Source organism: Oryctolagus cuniculus, chromosome 11 (genome assembly GCF_964237555.1).
Source record: "Oryctolagus cuniculus chromosome 11, mOryCun1.1, whole genome shotgun sequence".
Lineage (NCBI taxonomy): Eukaryota > Metazoa > Chordata > Mammalia > Lagomorpha > Leporidae > Oryctolagus > Oryctolagus cuniculus.
The window spans coordinates 68,123,446-68,143,190 of record NC_091442.1 but is presented as its reverse complement, the minus strand read 5'-3'; the positions used below and the strand labels follow the sequence as shown (position 1 = coordinate 68,143,190).

Below are 19,745 nucleotides of genomic sequence, written 5' to 3'. Positions count from 1 at the left end.
AGCTTTGTTCAGTGGGAAGAAGTTGACATAATAGGGAATGAATCCGAACCTTAAGGTACAACGACTTTTTAAAAACCTAAAGGCTTAGGTAGTCATCAGCAAGGCATTTGGTACATCTGAGTTTCTCATTTTTCTCAAAAGGGTTTCCCTGCCCCCCTTCCTAAGGCCCAAACAATGTTAATGACTTTCCTGCACAATATGCCCCTAAGTGTAATACCTTTCCCCATAAATCTTGTTATAGACTTATTTTATGTTCCATTTGAATGTTTGCTGGGTTGAGGGAGAAGCAAAGTAATAATCATGTAATTCTAGTTGAAGGTTTTCCTCCCCTTTCTCCTAGACTGAAATCTAATAAAATATTATTTATTTGCATCTTTGGAGAGCTATTCACTAATATTTTCAAAACTGTAGTAAAGTGGTTTCAAAGGTGGTGTCTTTACTGCTTTGCAAATGTTGTTCATTTTACTATTTGTTTTACATGTCATTTTACTGGTACCAGTGGATTTGCATTATAAAGCTGTATTAGGATGCTATTTGGGGTATACACAACAAATGCAAACCTTTAGACTGTGCTTCTCCACATTCACTGCTTGTCTGCCATATAACCAATATAAAACACTTCTCCCAGACTTCCCTTCAAATAATTGAGCATACAAAATAGTGGGGTTATTGCATCACTGTTTATGGCCAACCTTGCCCTTTCTAAGAGTTACTCCAATAAGTCTCTACCTGGGGGTGTACTCCCATAAAGTTTATACATCTGTGCACCAAAAGGGAGAGGTCAATTTTACTTTTGCATCATTAAATATATAGTTTTTCAAACACTAATGAATACAATACTTTCTCAGCATACATGATGGCTTGAAAAACAATTGGCATACTTTCCTGATGCATTTTGCAAATTTCCTCTTATGTCTGGACTGAAAAGGCTTTATTATTAGAATTCTTATGAACAAAATGCTGAGTTCTGCCAATGTAAAAAAAGATCCATTTGAAAGAAATGTCCAGAGCACAAATAAATTTAAGCACAGAGTGAAATAAATGCTCTGGAATGACCCTGTTCGGGATTTCCTATAAATGGAGTGTACCTCTCCACCACTATAGAGTTCTCTGAAATCTTGCCAAATGCATAAATCTTGGAAACATCTTCTAAAAGATAAGAATGAGCTTGGAAAACGGATCATCAAAGAAATATGCAGTGCCAATAAAATAAACCACACACATACACACAATTTTCATTTACCAGATCCTCTTTCACAAATGTAGCAGATGGTAGAGTTTTAAGACTAAATTTTTCAAACTGCAATCTGATTTTCTATTTAAACCAGAATCCTTAACGTGTTTTTTTTTTTTTTCAAAATGTGCTGGATGCAATACAAACACCAGAGGCATATAACCATGCTCATGTTAAGTTGATCAATGACAAGAGAAAGAGGAATAGTGAATTAAAAAACATAACACTTATTGTGAGCTATATAAATTTTTTATCCCTCTGTATAATTTCTTTATAATTTTACTCTATTTTAAAAGTGAATTAAAAATACCATCACAAACACAGTGCTCCCACTAGGATTTTTTTTTTTTGAGGGGTACTCTAGACAAAGCGAGCGCAATGAAAAGGAGAATGTGACCCATGAAGACTGGACTCTAAATGCAGTAGGGCAGTCAACCGCCAGTCTCACTGTTTTTCATCCTCGAAGACCAAAACTATTCTAATGTCTTCCTCCTTTTAAACAATAATGTATTATTACTTACTTGAAGAGGCAGAGAGGCAAAAGAGAGAAAGAGAGGTCTTCCATCCACTGGTTCACTCCCCCAAATGGCAGCAACAGCCAGGGCTGTCTGTGGGAAGCTGGGGGCTGACAATTCAGTCCAGGTGTCCCCGATGGGTGGCAGGGACCTGACTACTTGAGCCATCATCTATCACCTCCCAAGGTATGCATTAGCAGGAATCTGGAACTGGAAGTGGGACTGGAAACTGTGATATGGATGCAGTCATCTGCAGTGGGCATCTTAACCAGTAGAGCAAAGAACTACCCCATCTTTGATGTCCCTTTTTGACGTTCATTCTTCAGTATTAGACCAATGACATCTTTGTCACTTGGTTGCTTAACTCTTAGAACCACAGCTCTGATTGATCTCTTCTCCAGGAAGATCACCTTACCAGGATTCACAGGCTAGCTCAAGGGCAAGGTTCAGCAGAAAGGGGTTCTCAGGGGCCCTGCTTCGGAAACCCTACAAATGTTCCCTAAGGATGAAAATGTCAGACAAGGAGGTGGTTTCAAAAACAAGCTCTATTCTGCATCCATTTACAAATATTAACATTCAAGCAGATTCAATGCTACCTTTTGGAAAAGTTTTATCACTCTTGGGAACAAAACATAACGACTTTGAAGAGACAAAACCTCTAACAAAAGAGGCTATTTGCTCTTCTCCATTTGGCCTCTACTTTCACAGTGATGAGTTCTGGAGTGCCCCGTCCCAGTAGATCTTGTCACTAAACAAAACGCCTTGGATTTTTGTGTGAGCACATCTTGGTGAAGAGACAGTGCATGTTGCTAAGAACAAAGAGGGTCTTGCCATGGCCCTTAAGGGTCCTCCTGGATTAGCAGCAATTAGAGAGTTGAGATGTAATTTCACCCTTACCCTTCTTCATGCAAGACCTTGCCTCACCTTCAACAGGAAATGGGAGCTGAGTCAGTGGGGCATGACTATAATGGGAGTCTGTGACCGGGATGTAGTGTAGCCATCAATATAAATCTGTCATAGACACACTTGCAGAGGAAGAAGGACTTCCACACACTGCAGTCTTTACACTTTTTGATGCAGATACAGATTTATGGCACACGGGAAGCAGAGGGCCTTTGAGCCAAAGGGGCCCTGTGAATCAAGGCCATTCTGTAGGTTTCCGCCGCCCGAAAGAGCCATACATTTATAATTGTGCTTGAAGGCAGCCCCCTTCCAGCCCCAGGAGGCAGCACCATTTGGTTGAAATAAAACGAGGACATTTCTCAACAGCTGGCCAGCTCTAGTTTTAAGTTTTAACAACAGGATGAATGGATGGAGAACGGCTGAAGGGATCAAAAGGCGTTATTGCCAGACTTTGAGACCCTGTCCCCCACTATACCGTTCCCACATATCAGATTCACACAAGGAAGAGCAACTCTGCTTTGAAGAGTTCCCTTGTTTCCTTGTTCACCCAAATCAGATAACTCTCTCACCAAAAATACTCAAGAACGATCCGGCTGAGACCTTACAGAAATATCTAAAAATGTGTCAGGCAAGAAAAGAAAAAAGGGAGTCAGCTACAAGTCAATGGAAAAAAAAAAAAGCCTAGAGTTGGTGTTAATGAATTAAAAACACAATTTCAAAGCATCCTTAATAGAAGACTTCCTCCACGCAGCTAGTATCTGATTCAGGGAGTGACTCAAGCAATAAAATCACAGTTGGGACGACTCTCATGGTGCTGGCGGGCCAAGTTCAATATTTTCCCTGTGAGGCATGCCTGTACTATAAAAAGAATGTGATGTTTGAAAATGAGTGTCTCTGCTCTCTGAGTGCTGGCATTAGAAGCCTTTCCTAGCCCTCCTGCCACATTTCGAGAGTACAGTATGAATCACAACCATGTGACGAGCCGCTCCTTGCCAAATTCTTTCATGCTGCTACTACGGTGGTGCGTTCCCTCCTAGATTTCTGCCAACAGCCTCTGTTGCCCAGCCAAGACCATCGTTGTGAGTGTCGGTGGAGAGGCACGGCGCTCTGCTCCAGACTCACCCGTGAGGAGACAAGGAGGCACATTATTGTAATATCTGTAATCGCTGACTTGACTAAGTGGGCAGGAGGGGATAAAAGTCAGCTGAGAGACGGAGCAAAGAGACTGCCAGACAGGGTGAGATGCACAAAAAAGGAACTGATGCCTTTGGAGGGTAACTTTTGTTGTGCCCAGCATGGAGTTAGGCTCCTTAAACCCATGCTCTCTTTTAGTACTCCAGAGAAAACAATTCCTATATATGGGAGAGGAGTCTGAGGACACACAGTAGCATAGGCTGGAATCCAAGCTAGGATCCCTGTCTCCTTCCTCTCTCCGCTGCCATCTCTGATTCCCAAGCTCACACTTGGAAAAACCAAGAAACTGCTCTTCTCCTTCTTGGACTTTTTAATAGTAGACCATTCTTTTAACTGCCTCTGTCCCCTAAGTGTCTATAATGCCACTTTCAACAATCCTTGTTTATGAAAATTCTGTCAGCCAGATTAAGAGCCGTAGGACCAATTTTGCACAGCCACAACCGCAAGCCCAACAGTCATCCCCAAATGCTGCCCCAGGGTCACAACGGGAACGGGGAGTGTGTATGGAGGAAAATATTATTGTAGTTCAACATCATGAATCACTACTGATGGAGCCACTCAAAGTTTATCCCCTACTTACATCTGCATTTCCTTTGTGCTCATTTATTGCTGTGGTTAACTACAGATTAATCGACTTGCCAGTTTTCTGGCTGAGCCTCCCATAAGCCTTGCACTGTCTGGCCCCTAAGAGGCAGAAACAGATCATGAAGCCAGAAAGCTCTCTGAAGATTCAAAACTTGTTCATCCCAGTCTTCCTAAATGGCCTGTTAGGTACACAGATTTGGCATCAAAACTGTTGGAGAGCCCAGGTTTCTCTCCTGCACATTAAAAAGACAACTGTTCCAGTGGATGGCAGAAGAGGTAGGGGAAGGCGCAGAAGGCTCAATTCCCAAGGACTCTACAGAAGAAGTGGTACAGTGTGCCTCTAGACCTCAGCCCAACCCAAGGACTCAGCTTTTCTTGGGCTTCTGTTCCACATGAAAGCAGCTGGGTTGGGGTTTCGATGGGGAGAGACAGTGCCAAGTTTCATGGCATACGTGACTAGTTTGAAGCAGTTGTGTAAAATGACTGCTTCCCCCACAAAACATTTACATATTAGGCATCATTATAGAAATATAGCATATAGACTACTATTACATGATGGTCTTGCACTTTTATGCAATGATTAAACCATAAGAATATATGAGTATTACTGAATGATCTAGCAAGATTTTGAAAAGACTGAAAACCAATCCTATGAATTTATCCAGTCCTTTATTTATTAAAAAGCATAAGTTGTACAGCCATCATGTCTTAGGCACTGTGCTGAGGGCTGGACATAAAGGACACATAAAACACGATCTCTGTCCTATTGGAGTTGGGGATGTTGGGGTAATGCAATGTTTTACGTGTCATACTTAAATAGTGGCCTGAAATTGGTAAATACTAACTTTGGAGTATAATTTGGGTAACTTCTACCTTGCTAAGTGGTTTTCTTTCTTTCTTTTTTTTTTTTTTTGGTAAAATTAGCCAAGAGGAATATGTAATTTTCTTTGCTGCTTTTCTACTCTGTGAGCTAGTGATGCTATGGCTGCATGGAGCCATATCCGTAGTAATTACGAAATAAAAGGTAAGGATTAGTAGGAAGACAGGCTGGATTTTCTTTAGTGAATGAGGCAGAAGCATTTCTCAGAGTCACCTGCTATGTAAGCTGCCCTTCCTGGCTCTACCATTTATTAGCTGTTGAGTTCCATTTCAAACTAAGTCCAAATCTACTTACCTCAGAGTCCAACTCATTCGCCATTCCACCACGCTGTAACATTCTGTCCTGCATCTTGTCTTCATGTACTGTGCTTTCAGTTAGCATTCTTAGAATGGGAGCTTTATAGAACACTCACATGTTTTAATCTTTAGTTTATTTATTAATGATTCATTTACTATCTATTTACTATACTAAGAGTCATCGGTAGACATCCACAGTATATCTGAGCATTCCTGATTCAGTGCTAAGGTGATTTACTAAGAAAGAAGGAACAAATGCCAGGTAATACTGGCAGCTCCTAGTGTGCCCAGCTTTGTTTGGTAGAAAAAAAAATCTCTTTTTTCTGGGATTTGAGAAGAAAACAAATTACTATTGATCCTGTATCAATGACAACAATAAGTCTTACCAAAATCCATTTGAAGGAAGTCTGAAATTCTAGTTGAATACTGAAGTTTATGTGACAAGGGAAATAGAAAAGTTTAGGAGATTAATGGGCACAATTAGTATTTAAGAAATGTTTAACACTTTGGATATTTTGGTGGAGATAGGCGTAGGGTGGCAGTAAAATTCAAAAGTATAATAAAGGGTAGGCATTTTTGGCACAGCAGTTAGACACTGTTTGGGATAACCTGCAGCCCATATTGACTACCTGGGTTCAAGTAATGGCTCCATTCCACATTCTAGTTTCTTGCTAATGTATCCTCTGGAAGTCATCAGATGATAGAGCACAATTACTTGGGTCCCTACCATTCATGTGGGAGACCTGGATTGAGTTGCTGGCTCCTGGCTTTGGTCTGACACAGCTCTGGCTGTTGTGAACACTCAGAGTGAATCATCAGATGAGAGATCTCTATCTATCTCTGCCCTTTCAAATAAATAAAATACATTTTTTTAAAGACTTCCAAAACAAGATGTCAAGCATGTAGTTTTTCTTGCTAGTAGACATGGAGCCAGCTCGACGTTTGTGGAAGGAGCCCAGGATGTGGAGTCAGCCAAGCTGAACAAGAGTGGATCTCCTCAAGGGGATGTGGTCGTGGGTTTCCATGTGGTTGTTGTGATAAGAGTTAGCTCACTACAGGCTCCCAATGTATTTGGTGAATGAATTGATGAGTCAAAATTGCAAAGTTTTAGGCAAATACTTCTTTTAAAGGAAATATGTGTGTCTCCTCAAATCACAAACTATTTCCTACATAACTGCTATTTTGAAAAGGGGGATTAATAACCTCAGAAAAACCAACTGCTATTTCCTGTGGTTTGTGTAAAGGTGTGAGTGTGACTGTGTGTTTGTGTGTGTGTCTATCTAAGTACATGAGAGAGGTAAAAAAGGACTCTAATATAAAACCCAAAGGAGACCATCTAAAAGACACATTATTGCCTTAAACTCAAAAGTAAGGAAGAAGCCATTAGATAATAAGTTCAAATGTTATTACTGTTTTTTTTTTTTTTTTTTAAAAAGCTTGTCTATGGCAAGCTAATGTTGGTTTCTATACAGTATCTTATTACAGAAGTCTTAATCAAATTCCAAAGAATCTTTACTATTTAATTATTTTAACAATGGAAGTAAAGATCTGGCTAATGTCCTTTAAAATTTTAGAATTTCACAAATTCTATGTATAAAATATTTTTCTTAAGCATATGATGACTCACTGGAATACCAACTTTAAAAAGAACAGTCAAGATGAGGTCTCCATTGCTCCATGGAACTGGCCTGAGAGCAGTCATCAAACTCTTCCCTCTCCAAAACTCTTCCCTGAAATATCATCCATTGCACAGGGGGCCATTTGTGTAATGACCTCTTTATAGAAAAGGTAGCACATAAATTGTCAAATAAATAGAGTGAAGTAATTGGCCTTGTACAATTCTGGGCCATGGGGAACATGCATTATTTTCTAAATGAGCCATTAAAAATCCTAAGAATTTCATAACTTACAGTTCAAGAGATTCTTGCTGGTTAAGGGGTACTGAGAAAGGCAATTAATAAAACAGGAAATGGGGAATTCAGTGGGCTGTGCCTTCAAAAAGCAAGAGTATGCTCAAGAAAAAACAGAAAGTGAAAGTGACTACTGATGGCTGGGTCTGGGCTAGTGGACTGAGCAGCTTTACTGGAAATTCCCCTTGGACTTAACGGTATGCCTTGGCTGCATTTGTACCTCTTTGCCTAAACCCCCAGTGTTACCAATGACCTTCCCAGTAATTCCTGCAGAAATGATGGATTGAGAGAATCTCCCACCAGAGGGAGTAAATGGGGGCTGAGGGTACCTGAGAGTTTTAACCATAAGGGAGATGTAGCGTTGGAGAAGTTTGAGAACAGTCTGGTCTACACTCCACTCAACATTCTAGCCTCTTAAAACTCTACCTCCAGTCAATGAATATTTTGTAAGATTGGAAAGGATTGAGCAACAAAGATGTACATGTAAGCCCAGTTTAACATGTCTGACTTCTTTTTCTTGATTCAGTTACCTAGTAATTTTCCTCAAGGGAAAAAGAAAGAGATTTTCATGGCACAAATATTTGATATCATCAGGTCGCATTTTAACCTAATTTTGAAACCCTAATTCTCAATTTACAGTCATTAGTTACAAAAATAGCCTCTTGTTGTGATTATTTGGACCAAAAGATATGGGAAGGGCAGCTCACCTTAAGATTCCTTTTAAAAAAAGAGACTGGTTTGAGTTCCTTAGTATTTGCTGTAAGGTGCATAAGTGAGGCTGTTGCCTTGAAGCAAACTATTTTCCAGTGTGTTATTTATTCCCAGGGATTGTACACATTCCAGATGATATCACCAGTGCTGCTAGTGCACAAGAAAATAAGCAAATGAGACACACATTAGCTCATGTGGCAAATCACTGGGCCTGCCAAGTGGAAAAGAACAAAAACTTAGAGGAAAAACATTTTGTTTTCAATCTACAAGGATATTAATAAAACTCAAACCCAGCATTCTGTGGCTGCATTTCCCAGGAAGAAGAGTCTCTTCTGGCCAAAAGAACATAACAACAAACTTTTGTATCTGAAAAATATGTATCTCATGATATCATTCAAAAACCCACTATTTATCATGACCAAGGCTAAAAACATGTTTCTCTGAGACTTGGGCACCAGGAAAAAAATTGAGTACAAATTCTACCTAAAATCATCTGTAATTCAGAGTGAATAAATTCAGTGAGTGCAACTGGATCCATTATATGTCAGCTTAAAGCCACAACTTTCTCTAGATAAAATTCTAAGGAACAAACAGGAAGAAGCTACTACACTGCTAAAGAGAAGATGAAGTAGAATATGAAAATTTCTTGAAAGACGAAGCTTTCTGTATGTAATTTGCATACACCAGAGAGAAATGAAGAAAGCAGATTACACTAACAAATATCAATTAAAAATAAAATTGGAGGGGCCACAGCAGGTTAAGCCGCTGCCTGCAACTCTTGCATCACATATGGGTCCCAGTTCGCATCCCAGCTGCACCATTTCTGATCTAGCTCCCTGCTAATGGCCTGGGAAAGCAACAGAAGACAGCCCAAGTGTTTGAGCCCCCACACCCACATGGAAAATCCAGATTAAGCTCCTGGCTCCTGGCTCCTGGCTTCAGCCTGGCCCAGCCATGACTATTGGAGCCATTTGGGGAATGAACCAGTGGATGGAAGATCTCCATTTCTATCTCTCATTTTCTCTCTTTGACTTTAAAATAAACAAATCTTTAAAAAATACAATCAGTTAGAAAGGTGATCATGACTTAAAACTTACTCCAACATTTCTAAAATTTCATTTTAGAAATCACAAGTGATTAATAAAATTAAGTAACACTTAAATAACACTATGGGATGGATGCAATTTGAAGACTTTATATAATTAACTGATTTAATGGTCTCAACAACCCATTACAATAATACGATGGCACCATTATCATCCTCATTCTGTAGCTGAGACAACTAAGCCCCAGAGAGATTAAGAAACATGTCCCAGGTCACACAGGTAGCCATTACTAGCATATATCAATCCAGATGAGTCTAATTCACACATTTTCAAAGATACTAAGAAAATAGTGAAAACTTAGAGGCATAATCCCACTAGGACATGAAAAATTATCACAAATGTCATTTAGTAAAGTAAGAATGCTTAACGATCCTGATGATATGAAATTGCATGCAAAATATACCACCTTGCTTAGACATGAAGGTCATCTCAGATGAAGTTTAAACTCTGCCCATGAGAGTAAAAGGAAATGTACCTGTGCATTAACATTGATCAGTCACTGTCAAGTATTTCCTGACAGGCACTGGGCATGCACATATATATCAAAACATCATAGGAAATTATTTTTCCCAGTTTTCCAATCTTCCTGAATTCTCTCTTAAACAATACTTACCTATGAAAGGGATAATTGTTTCATTGCTTTTAATAAGGCAGAACTTCTTTGGAAAACAAGATTGTTCACAGTAAATTATGCCTCTTTCTGGAAACATGTAGAAATTTGAAAGAAGTAGCCAGTTGACAGTGCTGTTCAGCTCTGAATTTACAGATGGAAAAAGAGCAATTCATAGAGATCAGCCTAATTCAAGTTAAGATTAAGGGGCAGGCAGGATATAGCACAGTGGTTAAGAACACAGGCACCCTTACTTGCTGTACAACCTTGGACAAGTTAACTTTTCTAAGCTTCCCTTTCTCAATATGAAAGGGAAGAATATTGCATAGGGTTGCTGTGGAAATTTAGTGAGCTAAGGTATACAGAATATTTTGTGCAATATCTGATATCCAGTAAGGGCTGAATAACTATTGTGGTTACTATTATCTTTATTAAGTGACTCACAACCAGTTAGTGCCAGAACAAGCAATGGCCCTCCACACACCTGGGTCCAAGGAGTCAAATCACATATCCTTATGTTTTCTCCAAACGTGCTGTTGACCACCTCTTCTCTTTTTACATCCCCAGAACAATCGCTCAACCTTTTAGCAAGTGTTTTTCATTAGAATACAACTTTGAAGTTGAACTTTTAAAACTCAGGAGGGTTCAAATACACATTTGCAAAGAGGACAAATGCAGATTTAGGAAATCTGAAGGATATGATGCTTTGCCTCCTATAACCTGCTCCCTCCTGATTCCAACCGTGCTCTTCCTGGAAGTGGGAGGTGAGCTGGCCATTTAATTGGACTCTTCAACATCAAAACTGAACAAAATCGTGCAGCCGCTATGATCTCAGTTCAAGTGTGCTTAATGCTCCTTGTGAAAAGTGCTCTGTGTTAAAAAAAACAGGTTCCTGTGGCCCGGGTGTGCAGTGGAGGATGGCCCAATTCCTTGGGCCCTGCACCCGCAAGGGAGACCAGGAGAAGCACCTGGCTCCTGGTTTCGGATCAGCGCGGTGCGCCGGCTTCAGCGCGCCAGCCACAGCGGCCATTGTGGCGTGAACCAACGGAAACAGAAGACCTTTCTCTCTGTCTCTCTTTCTCTCACTGTCCACTCTGCCTGTCAAAAAAAAATTTTTTTTCCTGGGGACAGGTAGTGTGGTACAGCAGACAAAGCTGTAGCCTGTGACACCCGCATCCCGTATGGGTATCAGTTTGTGTCTTGGCTGCACCACTTCTGATCTGGCTCCCTGCTATTATGGCTGGGAAAGTAGCAGACGATGACCCAAGTACTTGGGCTCCTGTGCCTAGTGGAAGACCAGGATTGAGTTCCCAGCTCCTGGCTTCAGCCTGGCTCAGCCCCAGCTTTTGTGGCCATCTGGGAAGTGAGCCAGACCTCTCTCTCTTTCCCTCTTTCTCTCTCTCCTTCTCTAACTCTGACTTTCAAAATAAATAAATAAATCTTAACAGCAAAAAACCATTTCCTTAAGAGATCAGGCTCTTGGAGGCAACACCCTAGCTTTCCTGCTTCACTTGCGATTTGAATCTCAAGCTCTGGTTCACTAACACTGGCCGACATTTACTGAGGGCTTACTAAGTGGCCAGGTATTGTGCCAAGTGCTTTGTTTACACTTCTCATTTAATTCACACTAAAATACTTTGGGGTATTATTCTCATTTCCATTTTGCAGATGTGATAACTGAAGCCTAGATGACTTGTTCAGGGTAACACCAACAATTAGCAGCAGAGCCACTAAACCCAAACATCAGGGTGGATTAGCCACCCCCACCTCCCCAGCAGCCACTGCCCACCCAGATATGTCACACTGTCTCTGGGCCTCAGTTTCCCTGCATGCAAACCACGCTCCAAGCTTCTGATCAGCCTGACATTCCACCGCCGCCTGCTGCTGCCACACTCAGCTGCCCCGGCTGGGCCTCCCTGGGCCCTTCCCTGCTTTGTTTTTGCTGCGGGATCTACTACAGACGCACCCTTGGCAGCTCAGCCCAGAGCGCAGCCGAGGCTTCCTCTCTCCCTTAGTGCTTGGCCGCTTCAGTATGAACAGGAAAGGTGGGCAGAGGCCAACTGGCAGAAGCCACAGAAAGAGCAGCACGTGATTCTCACAGGAGCAGCAGCCAGCAGCAGGCAGGGCCTTGCCAAGCTGCCCAGCTCACTCATTGACTAAGGTTGCTTTTGGCCTGCAGTCACCGGGGGTTCCCGTGCTCACTTCCCTCTGGCAGGGCAGCCAGCTAGGGAGACAAACAACTGGGAGGCACCAGAGGCATGGCTCCAACCACCCAGGAACAGAACACAGAGACATTCCACTATAAACACCATGCAGGAACCCCTCAATCTGAACCTCCCGGGGAGCCCACCAGGGGCCGGCTTAGGCAACGTCTTATCATGTGGGACAAGCGTGCAGTTTAAAGGAGGGGGCTGTGAGTCATCCCAGCACACATGAGGAAGGCCCACTGGGGGCTCAGCAGCCTTCCTCACCCAGACGCCTAAGCCTCAAGCTGCCCTCAGCCCTGTCTCTCTGTCTCTGTCTCTGTCTTCCTCCCTCCCTCTGGGTCGTGGGCCCTACTTAGGTTACGACAGGTCCAGCCATAGCCAGATCTTTCCCCTGCTAAGTAGCACACACAAGGATTTGTTGGAGTGGCTTTTTTTTTCTTTGTTTTGTTTCACTACTATTAAGCAAGATTGCTTCATAATCCTTTAAGTGTTTTTTAGCCAAGTCTTATTTACATACCCTGGCCAGCAGGCACGTGATTAACCCAAGGGAAGGCAGATGCTACATCTGAAAAATAATCTGAAGCCGTCTCATTCAAGACAGGAACAGCTGAACTGTGCGAAGGGCAACTGACTCTTGGGCCAATGACACAAAACTCAGCCTCTGGAGATCCTCAGGGATGAGAAAGAGGAGCTGCTCAGGTAGGGGCACAGTTATCAACTGGATCTGGTCTGTCTGTCTGTCTATCTATCTATCTATCTATGTATTTTACCTCCTCTCTGGGGACAAAGCTGTAGGAGAGCTCAATGCCCATAGGATTTAACACACAGCAGTAGCAGAACTTGTCTATTTCATGGTATCGCACTGCTACGTCTCAAATGTAGTGCCTTCCTACCCTCTACTTACCTCCCAGAAAACAAACTAGTGACAGTGTCAGAAAGGAAATTTGAAGTATTTCCCTAACTATATTGTTTCAATAGTTATCAGGGGATTTTATGGGATAGTTTTTCCCAGTTTTCACCCCATGATAAGAACACACAGAACCAGTTATGATCATTATCATTTCTCAAACATAAGTCTAATGTTCCACCAGAAGGCTCAATGGGCTATCAGTCAAAATTAAAATGATACAAGAAATAAGTTCCAAGACCCCAGAAATGAGGAACAAGGACCTCTTCTTTAAGGAGAAATCCTTAAACATTAAATAAACACATGCCAGAAATAAGACCAGTGGGGTCTTGACTGTCGATTGTCTGATTCTCAGCCAAAACATACCACAACATGAACACCAGCCTTCTGTCCCTAACTCTCATCCTGCTGCACTATCCAGCTATCTGACCGTGCACGAGTCATTTATCTTCTCTAAGTACACGTTTTATTGCCTTTCACATGAAGAGGCCCGTGAGAGATCTCTACTTTCCCACCTATCTCTAAGATGAAATATTTGTTTAAAGAATCGATTAACAATTTCAATGCCAGTTTTAATCTTTAAATACAAAGGGCAATACATGCTTCATAACACAAGAACATCTCCTTGCTATCATATTTGAAAGAAATATTTTTGCAATCTTTTCCTTGCTCTTCTTGGGAAATAAGATCACACCATTAGACTCTGTGGATGAGGACATGCCAATGACATGGGAAGGGGGCAAAAGGTCTTATTTATTTGCTTTGAGATGAAATGCTTTGAAAGACCTAGGGTTTTCCCCACAGAAAATGCATTTGCCTCTAATATTGTCTCCAGTGATCAAGAGTTAGTGTCAAAGGTTTGTGAATGGAGTTCAGAATGTACAAGTGGCACCTCCCATCATTAGTTGTCTACATTTTTTTATAACCACTTGCATACTTTTGGTCAACCACTGTAAAATAAACAGTCCTTCCCAAATGTTTTTGTTTTCTTTGACAGCACAGCAATAATTCACTTGGAATGCTGTAGAATAGAATCACACTCTAATGCTGCCATAAGGCTGGCTTTTTATGATTTCTATTCATCAAGTTGTTTTTAAGTTAAAAGATGCTAGACCGAAAAGGACATAAAACACTTTAGAGATGTGTTATGCTTATATCTTCACTCCCTGTTCCCACCAAAACATACACACATATATAATATATGTGCAAACACATGTGCATATGTGCACAAATATGGGTACATGCACACTACATATATATTTCTAAGTACTCACCTAAAGTGCTTACTATTTTTGTTTTTGTACTTGTACTTTTGTTTCAAACTTGAAGAACAATTTCTAAACGTTGCTACAGTACAATTTTATGTTCATGTAAATTATGGTGTAAATTAATAGTTATTCTGTCTGGAAAACTTCTGTTTAAAAATGTGCTAACATGCCCTCTGTGGCCTTACTTGGTAATACCCTTGAAACCTTCTCTCCAGAAGAGGCTTAGAAAAAACCTTCATATGGATTTTGTTTCAAATCTGATACCAAAGCAAAACAAAACAAAACAAAAACCCCTTTATTTTCTTTCTCTTGGGGTGTGTGTTTGTTGGGGGGGTATTATCTCAGATGTACCCAACAAAATAAAATGTATATGTGGGAAAATGAAAGGATGAAAAATGATTGGAGAAATGACACAGTCTCTAGGCCTCATTGTATAAGATACCTTTCTAAAAGGCAGCATTTGAAGTAAGAAATGGGAGTTAGGACACTGTTAGGTTTTCATGTTCTTCATCCTCCTCTCTAAGAAACCCATTTCTAGCCTGCACAACATGGCTTGTAACTTGTGATCTACGACTGGCATGAATAAGTCTTGTGATGAGTTTAATTTCAGAGGCCTGGAGTTTATCAACTGAGCCATCTCACCTGCATTCCTTGCAGTGATTAGAGTCTCAGATGTTGGGCCTGGCTTTGGGCTTCTCCAGCAGAGAGCAGTGAAACACTGTCAATAAACCTCATCCTGGAAACCAGAGTAGATTCGAAGCAAGGAAAAAGTCAAAGGCAGAACTGGCAGGCTCATCTGAGTTGCAAAAATCTTGGGTAAACTGTGCTTGTAGATTTTTAAAAACTGGATCTGTGTTAATAATTTGATGCCACTATTATTAACAGCATTGCCTGTGTTCAGATATTTAAGTGTTAGTCAAAGTGTCTCGAGTATGGTAGATGATATAGAAGAGAAAGTGTGTCCTTTCCAAAATTAGCTTCTTATTTTAATCCTGCAATTACTATCCTGCTGAACACTCATTGGCTTTACTGTTACACATTTATTAGGTCGTTTTCATTTGCACTCAGTATTATCCCAAAGTCAGCTCTCAGATCCCAATCTCCTGCCACCTACCCTGGCAATTTTTCAGCATCCCTTGTTTACAGCACAATAAAGGCTTATTAAATCAAGTACAAGAAGTTTATACATATTCTACAAGAAACATCACTGCAGAGAACCATTTGGAGAAGTCTGGAAGCATATCGCTATGGCTCCAGTTCAAAATGAGGCTCGTCCTGGGGATGTATAACTGGCGCTTCCAGGTAAAATGATTTATGACATTACACATGAACTTGTTAACAGTATAACACAAAAGTGTGAATACTCCCTGGAAACCTGATCCTTGGCTGCAATGCCAGTAGATTCTTCTCCTTGCAATCAACAATAGTATGATGACAGAAAACATTAGCAAATAGAAGATGTTTGTGCTCAGCTGCTCTTAAAGAAAACATATATTTCCACAAACAGAAGTCTGAGCATTTATAATTCCATGATGTTTTATATATGATCTGATCTGTTACTTTTCTCAGAAGAAAAATAATTTAATCTTGTTTTTAATGCACAGATATCAGAGATCTAAAAATCCAGGCAGATCATTCGTTTGCTCTATCGAAAGAGAGCTAACACCTTATGCATAAATCACACAAACTTTTGGCCAGTGGCTCGATGAGTTCCCATTCCAAAAGTTTTTTGCTATCTTCAAAGCACAGGGCTCAAATGCCAGCCTCTGCGTGCAGGCTGCCAAAATGCTAAGTGAAGCATGGGGCACTACACATTAAAGGGGAGAGGTCAGCATGGCACTATGCCCGAAACGCATGCTGTACAGCAGGATGAACTTTGAAGAGACCGGCTCACATCAAAAGTCACCGCGTGTTTTACTTTCTCCCAATGACCAGTGTTATTCTACCTTCTCCTGGAATCTCCTCCTAGCCATTCTATCTCCTTCTCTCCTCCTCTCCTCCTCCCCAAACTCCTCTCTCCAGTACCACCCCAGCTAAGAAAAAAAAAAAAAAAAAAAGAAAAGAAACAAAAACAGCTCCTTCAAACCAGGACAGCACCTGCACCAGGCTAATCAAGCTCCAGCAAGCACACGTACTGGCAAGACTTCCCTGTGACTGAGAACAAGACAGAAGCAAAACCCGCTTTGCTTGGGAAAGCACAGCTCTGCTGCTCCACGTCCACATTCCACCCCCTTGGCTTTTCCCAAGGTCTCAGTGAGAAAACCCTTTTTTTCCCTTTCTTTTTTTCTTTTACTTACTTTTTTTTTTTTTTGTCCTTATCAGTTCAAACAAGAACAATGAATTCCTCCAGCCCACAAGAATGTGACAAGGTGTCAACAAAGCCAACCAGGAAGGTGATGTATGGCCTGTGCAGCTCTCATAAATCACTTCTCGACCAGGGCTACAAAGAACAAGCCCAGCAATCCAGAGCCCAGAGTGTGAGTTCTCTGCACCCTCATTCGCACCCCCACACATCCTCCCTCCTCCTGCCGCCTCACTGACACCCACCTGTCAGCCCCTACCCACCAAGAGGCCTGCTGAGGGATTGAGAGAAGATTTTTTTTTCCCTTTTGTTTCACATACTACACATACGTGGTAGAGCACTATATAATTTAATGTGTTTTAGGGACATGTGTTGACATGGCTTTCTTGAAGGCTGTCTGGAAAGTTCTACTAAAAGCCTTAATTTCAAGAGCTTATGAATGGCAAAAGCATTTGTTTTCAGGTTAAAATTTGATTTAGAAAGTTTGGACTTAAGTGCTGAAATGACTATATGGCTCTCAAAAATTGGAGGCAAGAAATTGTTTTGCCTACTTTTGAGAGGATTCAAAAAGAGAAAATGAGAATTACCAATAGAGATTTCCCTCCTGGGATAGCAGGATTTGTGTGTGTGTGTGTGTTTTAGACAGAATGACTGGATGTGAACTTAAATGCACACTAAAATTAGGAGGCAGTGAGAGTATTTAACATGGCATAATGCAATGAAATTGGCAAGTACAGAATTATCAAAAAACATATTTTCTGTCACTGTTTTAATATATCTAGCTGAGATACTATTGACACCATGATTTGGGAATGGAGTTTTATTACATGGTAAATTTCTAATGCAAAAACTACTGAAAATATTTAAATAAAAATGATTGGTTAATTTTGCTTGTGATTTGGAATCCATTCATTGAAAATCATGATTCAGAATTTCTATTTTTTAAAGCATGACGTAAGTACATATTTAACAAACCAGAATGGCTGAGTAAATGATTTATAAACATGCATTCATATGATAGGCTGACTTGTTGTAGCTACTACTTCTCTTTTAACAAGTTTAGGAGGGTTGAACAACAAAGAAAAAACTCACCAGTCCCCATTTTCCCTCCACCCACTTTCTAAAAATCAGAGATGCTAAAAATAGCTGGAGCAACAGGGATGATCTCATTCTCTACTAACTCACCTTGCTCATTCTCTAGTGATAGTGAAACTAATTCAAAGAAAAAAGCAAATAAAAAAGAGCATCAACTTTCAGAGAAAGTTCACAATGGTTGACATGTCTTGATAGTAAAAAAAAAAAAAAACTGAATACTTGAGAATCAGAATAAAGGATTCTTTGCAGCACAGCATGGTCTCTGAAATAATAAACTGAAGGTTGTAACAAATTGCAAGTTCTAGTGCATATAAATATATCAACTTAGAATAATATCACTTGCCCATTCAGAAGAGTTATTCAATTAAATGAAATACATCTGGCGCCGCTGACAATATAACAATCAAGACAAACACTTAGTGAGCTAGTGTCAGTATGTCATCTAGGTTGAGGATGGAGGAGTAAAAATTCAATTTGGGACTACTTTGGAAGGATTACTTGTTGTCTTGAGTCCACTTAAATACGAGAAAACTAGAGATACCAAGGAAACCAGGAGGCTCTAGCAAATGGTTCAAGAGAGGGATGATGAGGGCCTGTGCAAAGAAAATACCAGTGGCAACGGCGAAAAGGAAAACTCGAAACACATGGCTCTGGGTATAGCTAGGAGCAATAAATGACAAGACTGTGTGAGTGTTGAAACTGGATAAAGAAGGGAATCAAGGTGGACAATGACACTCTCAAATAAACTAAGAATACAGTCACTGAAACTCAGACATGAGAGAGCTGGTCGAGAATGAATACATACTGTGAAAAATAGAGAGGACTTGAGACACAGCCCTGGAGATGAGCAACATGCAGAGGGCAGGTAGAGAGAGAAGATCCTGGCAGATCCAATGAGATTCGAGGACAAGTTTTTGTTCTGGGATCTAAGGAGGGCAGGTTTGAAATAGGGAAGCACTGCTGACATGCTGGAAATTTCAGAAAACCCACCAGGATGAGGAGTGAGATGTGGCCTTTGGATTGTGTAGTTTAGAGGCATCTGGTGGCCTAATTTAGAGTACTTCCTGTGGGGTAGGGTGCTCTATGAAGGATGAAGGGGGTGGAAGCCAGATCAGGAGTGGCTGAAACACACACAGAGGAAAGCAGCTTGCATTTGGCATTATGTTGCCTCCCTGCCACTTCAGAATGGCTTCAGTCTACAAATTTCAGGTGGACTGTCTGCCACCTCCTTTGGCCAGACCCAATACCCCCTTGATCCAAGAAAGGCATGACACAGTGATGTAAAACTGCCAAGCACACAGGCTTTGATCTATCATTCTCCTGCTCAGAAATCTTTAACAGCTTCCAATTTCTCATTGGTAGGTTACTGCGACATTAGCAAGCCAAATAGAAAAGTTAAGTACATTGTTCATAATCAAAGATTATTCTGCTATCCTGAGCTTTCAGACAAAAACTAACTGGACTGAGGGACAGGCAGACATTGACCTGGAAGAGATTTTTTAAGAGACTCTATGAAGTACATTGTTCTGTAGAGCTGACAGTCTTGAGTGTGCACTAAAAATGGAGTGCGCCTAGAAAAAGAATGTGGTTCTCTAACCTAAAGGGAAAACCACACTTTCAGAATTCCCAGAGGAAAGGCGTACAGTAATGGATAAAACATATTCCACCTCATTATTTTTCAGTTTTAAGAATCTAGATAGAGAACAGTGAAAATTCTCAAGAGAAGGGGAAAAATATCAGAAGACACAGCTAAAGGTTTCTTCTATTAATAAACTTAAATCATTTTCCATTCACACACCAAAAGTAAGAAACCCATTTAGATGTATCAAGAGGGCCAAAAGACACATTGTTATGGGTCATATATTTTAGTAAATATTTTAGGTTTTGTTGGTCAGATGGCCTCTGGCAGGTTTCGATCTGCCACTTTCATACAAAAGTAGCCAGCGACAACATGTGAACAAACAGGAGTGACTGTGTCCACTTAAACTTTATTTGTTGATACTGGCACTTGAATCTCACATA

General features: G+C 40.8%; 1 protein-coding gene and 1 long non-coding RNA gene across 5 annotated transcripts in view; one reads left to right on the top strand and one right to left on the bottom strand.

Annotated features, from left to right (window-relative positions):
* Positions 1–19,745, bottom strand: part of HMGA2 (high mobility group AT-hook 2) — a 134,155-nt gene that overhangs the window by 66,925 nt on the left and 47,485 nt on the right. The window contains exon 5 of one of the 3 annotated variants that reach the window (XR_011380142.1): positions 8,225–10,088. The exons of the other annotated variants lie outside the window; for them this stretch is intronic. The gene's annotated coding sequence lies outside the window, so the exon portion shown is untranslated. The remainder of the gene's footprint in view (positions 1–8,224; positions 10,089–19,745) is intronic. 3 annotated transcript variants of the gene reach the window in all.
* On the top strand, positions 12,586–17,513 carry LOC138844383 (uncharacterized). 2 transcript variants are annotated; one of them, XR_011380145.1, is made up of 2 exons: positions 12,586–15,628; positions 16,649–17,513. It is a non-coding gene; the product is annotated as an uncharacterized lncRNA (long non-coding RNA). The 2 variants fall into 2 exon arrangements; XR_011380144.1 differs by having other exon boundaries at positions 12,621–12,850.